General features: G+C 26.5%; 1 protein-coding gene across 1 annotated transcript in view; it reads right to left on the bottom strand.

Annotated features, from left to right (window-relative positions):
- BicC (protein bicaudal C) overlaps positions 1-9,816 on the bottom strand; it is a 61,895-nt gene that overhangs the window by 46,747 nt on the left and 5,332 nt on the right. The window lies entirely within an intron of this gene.

Here is a 9,816-nt window from a genome sequence, read left to right as displayed (position 1 = left end):
TAATAATAATATATATGTATATGTATGTATATAAATAATTTAAATTGCCAAGAAAAAAAAAGTTATATATGTATATATATATATTAAAATAAAGAATAAGATTTGCAATTGCATAAAATGACTAAATTAATATTCGTTCATGAAAATATTCGTATTATCGCGTGATTTATAAATTTGCTCGTTCTAACTCACTATGGCAAGAGAGAATTTGTATTTTCTTTTTTTTTTTTTTTATTCATTTTTTAGTTATTTATTTTTGTACCTGCAAAAAAAAAATGCTAGAAAAAAGTTTACGTCGTAAACCAATAAAAATAAAAAGAAAAAGAAAAAGAAAAAAAAAACGAGAAGCAAAAAAAAAATCCTAAACAAAGAAAAAACGAGAAGCAAATGTGGCTTTGAAAAAAAAAAAATGATTCATACGAAAGAAAAGGACACAACATTTAGATCAAATGTTCCAACAAGTTAAAAATATTCATATTTGGCAACTATTCTCTCATTTTTCATGTAATCTAATATATATATATATATATATATATATATATATATATATACATATCATGTATTTAAAAAAAAAAAAGAAAAAAAAAATTGACTAAAAAATTGTTCCATCATTTCTTTTTTACTTTCCCTAAGAAAATTTGAAAATAAAAAAAAAAAAAAAAGAAAAACAATCCTAAATATGAGTTAAATATAATACTTTTAAGAAAATTCTATAATCTTTTTCCTAAAATTGAAGTAAAAAGAAAAACCGTGCATAATCTAATCGAAAATGCGACGACATTTTTTTTTTTTTTTTTTTTTTTTTATTATTGATTCAATGATAAAATTTTTTCACGAAATAAATTTGTTGTTATCTTTTTTTTCTATTTAAATATTAATATAATAATTAATTTCATTGTAAAAAAAAAAAATCAATTGAAAGAGTCTTCTAAATGATACGTTTCGACTTACCACTTCATCGCGTATTTCATCACTATCATTAACATTATTATTAATATTATATTAATGTTATTATCATTATTATTATTATTATTAATATTACTATTAATATTAATATTATTATTATTATTACTACTCTCTCTCTCTCTCTCTTTTTAGAATATATATATTTTTTTTCAGGTAATATATACACACCTGACGTTAATCAAAAAGGAAGAAAAAAAAAAACAAAAAAAAAAACCAATGAGACAATTCATTGAGTCGAATATTAATATAAATTAAATATTTATATTACCTAGGAAGTTAATTAAAAAGAAAGGAGAAGAAAAAAAAATTAAAAAAAAAAAAAAACAAAAAATAAAACGACAAAGAGAAGAAGAAGAAAACAAAATAAAAAAAAAGAAAAACTTGATAAAGCTTGAGCTTGTACCAACAATTACAGGGGATGCGGGTATGCATGCGTAGCGGATGGCAGGCAGGATACGATGAGTCGATCGATCGAGATCTATCGATCGAATTCATAATCAAGCGATGCGTTGGCAGTCAGAGGATGATCGTCTGAGAAGAAGGAGTTTAGCTCTGAATGGCCCGCCATCAGTCAAGTCGCATAATTTTCACACATACGTCGACTCCCCTGTAAGCAGATCAAGCGTCAGTCGCGAGCAAACAATTAAATTATTATTATTATTTATTATTATTTATTATTATTATTATTACTATTATTACTCTCGTTATTATTTTTAATATTATTAATATTATTATTATTATTTGTCATCTTGTTTTAAAAACAAGTACAATGGTGGCGATGAAGTATCGATTCGTTTTAGGATAAGATCACATATTCGAAAATTCTCGATGTGTATGTATGTATGTGTGATGTGTCTCTGTGTTATGTATGTGAATGAATTATAATTATGTAACAACAATGATTAAAAAGAATAGAAAAAAAAAAAGAAATAAGTTTAACAGGCAAATTGAAACTTTGGAACTTAATTGCGACTTATTTTTGTTTACATTCTGATCTCGTCGATTTAAAAAAAATAAAAAAATAATTATATGTTATTATTATACAAATTAATTAGTTAACAGTATTGCGAATTAATCGAAATGTTATTTACACGATACGGATTTACACGTGTAAAGAATTTTTTGTTGTCTGAAAAAAATAAAATAAAATATAAATTATTTAATTAACGTTAATATTACATTATACACACACACACGCGCATATATATATATATATATATACATTTATGTATATGCGTGTATGTATATGTAATGAAATGTATTTTGAAAAGATGTGTATTATGAGGTAGAAAATTAGATAAATAAAGTAGTTTTTTCGTATATGTGAAAAACGTGCAATGGTGTTAATCAAAGTATCTTGAAAAGTAGTCGTCATACCTCTTGATAGAAGTTTATCTTTTTTTTTGTTTGTTTTTCAGATGGACAGGAGAATAGTAGAAGTAGTAGTAGTAGTAGTAGAATAGTGGTAGTAGTAGTAGTAGTAGTAGCAGTAGTAGTCGATAGTCGTGTATAAAGAGAATGTTATCGATTAGAAATGGAAGAAAAAAAAATGATTACGTGTTTCTCGTTTATATTTTAAAACAGATTTTTGCATGAATTATATAAAAGTGGGCCGTCGTAAAGAACGTAAACTTATAAAACGGTACTTATAATAATGATCTCTATATAGCGAAGGAAAAAACGTATTATTTATATTTTTTTTCTTTTTTTTTTTTTTTTTTATATCATGAATGTATGTATATGTATACAAGTTATACAAAGAGCAATATTTCATTCAGTAATTTTTTCCTTCTATTATATATTATTATTATTATTTCTTTTTTTGTATCTCTTCGTCTTTGTTTTACTTTTCTTTTTCTTTTCATTTGCGCCATTTACATATTTGCAATTGCATTTTCATTTCCTTACACTCTCTCTCTCTCTCTCTCTCTCTTTTCTAATCTCACATGAATAAACCACCCCCCTCCCCCTTTTTTTTATCTTTCCATTTTTACATATTCATATTTCTCTTCTTTATCCTGTGTTTTGAATATAATTTTTCCCATCAATAAGTTTTGTGTGATCTCTTCTCATCATCCCTATTTTCGAAACTGGGTCGTAGGACAGACGACGATGATGACGACGACGACGACGACATTCGATATAAAACGAGGTATCGCAAAGAGAGTGACACAATTCAGCATTATTTTCCTTGAGAATACGGACGACTCGAAAATCAGGATCAAAGTGATAAACGATCATTCCACTTGCAATTCTATTTTTTTTTTTTTTCGTCAACGAACGATATGAGACGACTTCTTAATAATAAACAATACGCGATACGCGTTTTTTTATGTACAAGAGAGACCCCCCCCGGACTTATGACGACACCATGGGCGGCCATCGTTCGTCCTTGTCATACCTCATTTTTTGACACTTCATTACTCTCTCTCTCTCTCTCTTCTCTTTTTGTTTCTAACAATAAGTAATCTGCGCACAACATACACACACACACACATTCTTTCTTTCTTTCTTTCTTTCTATTTTTGTTCATTTTTCACACTTTATACAGAATGTAGGGAAAGTACCATCTTTTTATTTTTCTTTTTCTTTTTCTTCCTCTCTCATATTCTATTTTTTTTTTGTTTTGTTTGTGTTGTATTCCCCATAAAACAACATACATTCTTTACACAAATTTCATAGGTAACATTGAATTCTTTTTTTTTTTTGGTTTTCTTTCTTTTTTTTAGCGTTGATCGAAACGTACGTAGTGTTTTTTTGTCGCGAGAATTTTTTTCATTTTTAATCTATATCAACACACTGAGGTACTTAATCTTTTTTTTTCCTTTTATTTTGTTCATTTTTTAATTATTATTATTATTATTATTATTATTATTATTTAATGCAAAAAGAAAAAAATTCTCTCTCTCTCTCTCTCTCTCTCTCTCTCTTGCTCTTGCTCTTGCTTTCATTCTCTCGCACGCGGAACGCAATTTTCCCTTTTTTTTTCTTTTTTAATTTGTTCTATTCAATATTGTCGCATAAAAAACATTTTTATGCACCATCTTGACGTACGTGTTTGTAAATTAATAAAAAATATCTTACTATCTCCAATTGTTAATACAAATGTCATTTTTAAAGTGTTACCCACGAAAAAGTACAAGTTGCTTATTAGATTTTTGACAAATATTTATAATTAAAAAAAAAAAAGGAAATATATATATATAAAAAAAAAAAAACGAAAAATATTTTCTGACAACTTGTAGATCTGTTTCGTGGGATGACACTCGTCGTACAATATGCACAAAAACAATTTAATTCCAATCGATTACGATAAGATCGATAATCTCTTTCCCAACAGATAGACATTTTCTATTAAATAAAATCGTTCATTTAATATTTGAATGAAAATCATTTGTTAAACAAAAGAATTATGCGCAGTAGATATATAACGATGGGATTGATCAATTGACGTTGAATTTGCGCACAATCTTATCTTTCCTCTCTCTCTCTCTCTCTCTCTTTTTAATTTGAAAATTTTCTTTGTTGAAAAAATAATTAAAACAACACGTCGATAGAATGATTGAACAGTTTGTTATTTGTTTTTTTTTTGTTTGTTTCATTTCTCATTCTTTATCATTTCTCTTTCACACTTTTTTTTTCTTTCTTTCTTTCTCTCTCTCTCTCAATATTCCTTTGACTACCAAAAATAAGCACTTTGTACTACTCGTTCTTAGTCGAACTTACTGTTATCTATTGTTATACCTATTTTATATAAAGGAAGGTATAAAATATTTCCATTAACATCATCCTGGGCAATGAAATTTATCTAATCAGATATATCACAACGGTAATCATTAATTATGTAAGCATTGCTAAGCAAAAATGATAAAGTGTCCATTTTACACAATCGTTTTTTTTTCTTTCTCTCCTTCACTCACTCAATTACTCTCTTTCTCTCTCTTTTCTTTTTTTTTTTTTTACACACCATCATTTTTTCCATTACCTCTTTCTCTCTTTCTATTATGGCATAAACAAAGTGTCCCATTTGTTATCTATTTGTATCATTATGAAACAATGAAGAAGCATCTTTTTTTTTTGTTGTAATTTTTTTTTTTTATCAGTCCGTGTCGTTTTTCGATTAATAAACAATACATTTTGCGTGTGGCCCTCTTTTTGTATTTTTAATTTTAATTTTTTGTTGTTGTTTTTGTATTATTTAAATTATCATCGTAAATGATTCCTAGCAGACATCTTTTATTTCCAGTGGTATTTTTCTTTTTTTCTTTTTTTTTTCGTTTATTTCCATTCGATTTTTGTTTATTATTATATTATTTCTACTATAGATTTTATTTAACATTATTATTATTATTGTTGTTAATATTATTAATATTATTATTATTACACGACTAATAATATGAACGGCGACTGTACACGCGATACAATGAAAATTTGGATAATTGCTAAAATGTTGTGGTTTTTTTTTTTTTTTAATCTTCTTCTTCTTCTTCTTCTTCTTCTTCTTCTTTTTCTTCTTCTTTTCTTTCGTATTGTAATGTGTGTGTTTTTATTTTTCTAAAGACTAATTATTCACTCATTGTCGCGGGGTACGACGACGACGACGACGACGACTCTATAGGAACATGAGACGATATTTTTTTTTTTCTTTTCTATTTCTCGAACCGAAAAAAAAGAAAAAAAAAACAAATACACGTGTTTAGACAGAATTACTAAATTTGCATTTTATCGAACGACGAAGAAAATGAGTGAAAAACATTAAAAAAATAAAAAAAAAAAAGAAGAACTTGTGAAAGACAAGAATAAAATATCTCGTAATTTTGTCAATTGACGATTTACAGATTGAAAAGTTTGAAAATTAATAGAAATTATAATAGTATACGTATATGTATTTTATGTGTGTGTGTGTTTTTTTCGTGTTATACGTGTGTCCGTGAATCACGTAGGACGGCGTCGAGACTCTTGTTATGCACATTTAATAAATTATTATTTTTTTTTCTATCTCTCTCTCTCTTTCTCTCTCTCTCTCTCTCATTCTCACGTTAATATAATTCGCGAATTAACAACCAAATACTATAACATCGCAATTATACAGTACGTTTCGCTCTTTTTTCAAATTGTTCTTTAAACGAATAGACGATGAAAATAATATTCCATTTTCTTCTTCTTCTTATTCTTCTTTTTACACATCTTCTCATTTTTTCACTTTCTCTCTTTCTTTCACTCTCTTTCACTTTCACTTTCTGTATTATTTTTTTATTTTTTTTTTTTTAATTATTATTTTTCATTTGTACGTTTTATTAATCGAAAAATCAACAACTATGTACCCTCTAATCGAACATGTTCGCCTGCGAACAAGTACAATTTGCATATTGAAAGATCGTTTCTTACAGCATTTCTACCCTAGTTTTCTCTCTCTTTCTTTCTCTCCTTCTCTCATCTTTTTTTTTTTATTTCTTACATATATACTATATATACATATATATATATATATATATATATATATATATATATATATATATATATTTTTATATGTATATGTATATGCATGTATGTATATATGTATGTATATAAACTAGATAGATTTAAATGAGGCACGATGTAAATACCTTACAATGTTAATATGTTGTTGTCGTATTAAAAGGCTCATAGTGCAATTAATAATTCGACTTTGTCGATGATGAAAAAAATGAAAATATTTTTTTAACGAAATAACAAATGAAAAAAAAAAAAAGAAATAAATAAATAGTAGTAGAAGAAGAGGAAGACAAAGAAGAAGAAGAAGAAGAAGAAGAAGAAGAAGAAGAAGAAGAAGAAGAAGAAGAAAGAAAATAAAATTAAAATTAAACAAAAGTATTATATTTAACCCTTAGAGTGCTATGTGGACGCATATATGCGTTTGATAAAAATTACCAAAGTGGTCTATCGACGCATATACGTGTTTGTTAATATTAATGACAAATAATATAATGTTTATATTAATTAATTAAATTATATTAATAGAAAGAACAATTTTAATTATTCAAATATAATTTATTATTAAAGAATTTGATTAATAATAAAATATTCTGTTACTACAAAATATTTTCAGTTAAAAATATTCAGCACTCAAAGGGTTAAGATTGTGATATGGAAACAAAAAAAAAACAAAAAAAGAACAAATTATTAATCATAAATGCAAAACGAAATGACGAGAGATGCAACACAATTGGTGCAAATGAAAATGAAGAAATTCACGAATATCGAGGATAAATATATATATATATAAGCTCTATATATAATTTTTTTTCTATATATTATTTACACTCTCTAATAAGCTGTGTTATAGAATCTCCATAAATTGTTGACAAAAATGAAGATTCTACGTGTGTGTGTGTTTTTTTTTCTATTTTGTTAATAATTTATTTTTTTTCTTCTTTCTTTCTTTCATGCACATCCTTCATACACTCCGCGCATACCGAAATATCATTTAAATATATTAAACAATGAAATTTTTGGATCGAAGTGTTCGATCGTAGATCAATCTCTTCGATGTGAAGTAAGAGAAAATATGAATGATATTATACAAAATGATTTTTGTTCTTTCTTTCATTCATGTTTGTTTGTTTGTTTGTTTGTTTGTTTGTTTGTTTATTTTTTTCTTTTTAAATCCGACGCAAAAACTTAACATACGCTATTACGAAAGATTTATTACGACAAGTTTTTAAATCTTATCGGCTTTTAAATATTATTTGTTACTTTTGTACAAAAATATACGTATATTATTAGCCGATCGTTAAAATTGAATGTATATGATTGATAAATAAAAAGAAAAAAAAGAAAAGAAAAAAAGAAGAAGAAGAAAACAGATTTTTATATCAATAATAACGAAAGAAATAAATTTAATATTAAATTGAAGAAGAGGAAGGGGTTAGGGGTAGAATGATGAAACTTTGACGAAAACAGGGAATTGGAGGGATGGTAGATATTATGGGAGTGTGGTGTGTGTGGAAATTGGATAGGTGTTAGAGATCAAAAGGATCGCGGTGTGTAAAAATTGTTTTGAAAGTCGAAATATTTGACTATTCGGTACATCCCCATTCATTTTTTTTTTTTGTATTCTTTCGACGCGCATTATTATTGACTTACGATTATTATCCCTTATTTAAGAAAATAGTCTTGATCTATATAACACATTATTTTCTTCTCGTAATCAGTCCATTTTTAGTTTACACCATGATAACGTGCTTTTTTTTTTATTATTTTCTCTTTCATTTTACGACGATGCAGCAAAACTCCATGTATTATTTTTCTTTCTAATCTCTCCTCTCACTCTTTTTTTTTATTTGTTTATTTGTTTGTTTGTTCCTTCTGCAGCAATTATAGCAATCGATGTCTCTCTCTCTCTCTTTCTCTATCTTGCCACTGACAAATTTTACAAGAACTGTTTTTCTAACACGCTGACATCATTTGAAAAATTGTCGGATTTATAATATTGATATATATATATATATATATATATATATATATATGACAAATAAATAGAATTAAAATTTGCGCACAATTTGATCCACGATTAGATCTCAAATATTACAAATACAATTAAAATAGACTGCTCTGCCCACTAAAAGAAAAAAAAAAAAAAAAACCAAAATATAAATACATTAATTTATTAATTTCCAATTTTTGTCTAGGCCCAATGGTTCCCAAACTTTTTTTATCCTATCGCTCCCTTTCCAGAAAAAATATTACTTATCGCCCCCCCCCCATCTGAAAATTAATTGTTTGGTTTTTCTTATATTTTTTGTTTTTAGTAGCTCAAAAAGGAAAATTCATCCCTCTTCCTCCCACTCCGCAAATGCCGCCCTCTGAATCGTTTCATCGCCCACTTTGGGAACCACTGGTCTAAGGGCAATATATATATATATATATATATATATATATATATATATATATATATATATATATATAGATATATATAGATATCTATATATATATATATATATAGATATATATAGATATCTCGTTAATACTTCATTTCTATTTGTTGATATTTTGAACGAACAGATTGTTAACAAAATGAGTGTCCACAGATAAGAATGTTCTCCTTTTGTTTTGTCTCTTCTTTACTGTTGTTTCTTTTGCTTTCTTTCTAAACTAACGCAAATCCCGATAAAGATACAACGTAGTTTGGGGGCGAGGGTTGGTTTTGTACGTAGAAATATATGAATAAATGTTGATTTATAACTAACTACTTTAAAAAAAGGTTCTCTGTGGTTATTTCCTGATTCAATTAACACAACACTCACGATGGTGGTTGTTTAAAAATTAATTCGAAACTTTTCGAGAAAATTGATTCCTATTATTATTATTATTATTATTATTATTATTATTATATAAATTCGAATAATCTAATTTCTCTTGTTACAAAATGAATTAATTTGTGATTAAATAAATAATTAAAAAAAAAAAAACAAAAAAAAAAAAAAGAAGGAAAAAAAGAAGAAGAAGAAATATAGAAATATTTTCTGAACAAGTTTCGCATTGTTAAAAATCCTTAAACGTAAAAAAAAAAAAAAGAAAACAAACAAATATGGCAGAGACCTATCAGCTCATTTACTTTGTACATTTGATGATGTTTTGTCTGATAACTAAAGATAACAATGACACGGTAGTTGAAAGATGAATAAGGGTGATGAACGATGTGCTCACAAAAGATCTATCATCCCTCCATCAGACAGTAGACGATACCGGCCAACGCGTTGATCCATGTCCACTATGGGCGAACAGACATATAGATACAATCAGTCAGTCACTATTTACGGTTATTCTGACATCGTATTATTATTATTATTTTTATTATTATTTTATTAT

This window comes from Polistes dominula, unplaced genomic scaffold, assembly GCF_049000335.1.
Source record: "Polistes dominula isolate Pdom_NZ unplaced genomic scaffold, Pdom_raw_medaka contig_23, whole genome shotgun sequence".
In the NCBI taxonomy this organism is placed as follows: domain Eukaryota; kingdom Metazoa; phylum Arthropoda; class Insecta; order Hymenoptera; family Vespidae; genus Polistes; species Polistes dominula.
Note: the sequence above shows the minus strand (reverse complement) of the source record. Positions and strands in the feature narration are given on the sequence as shown.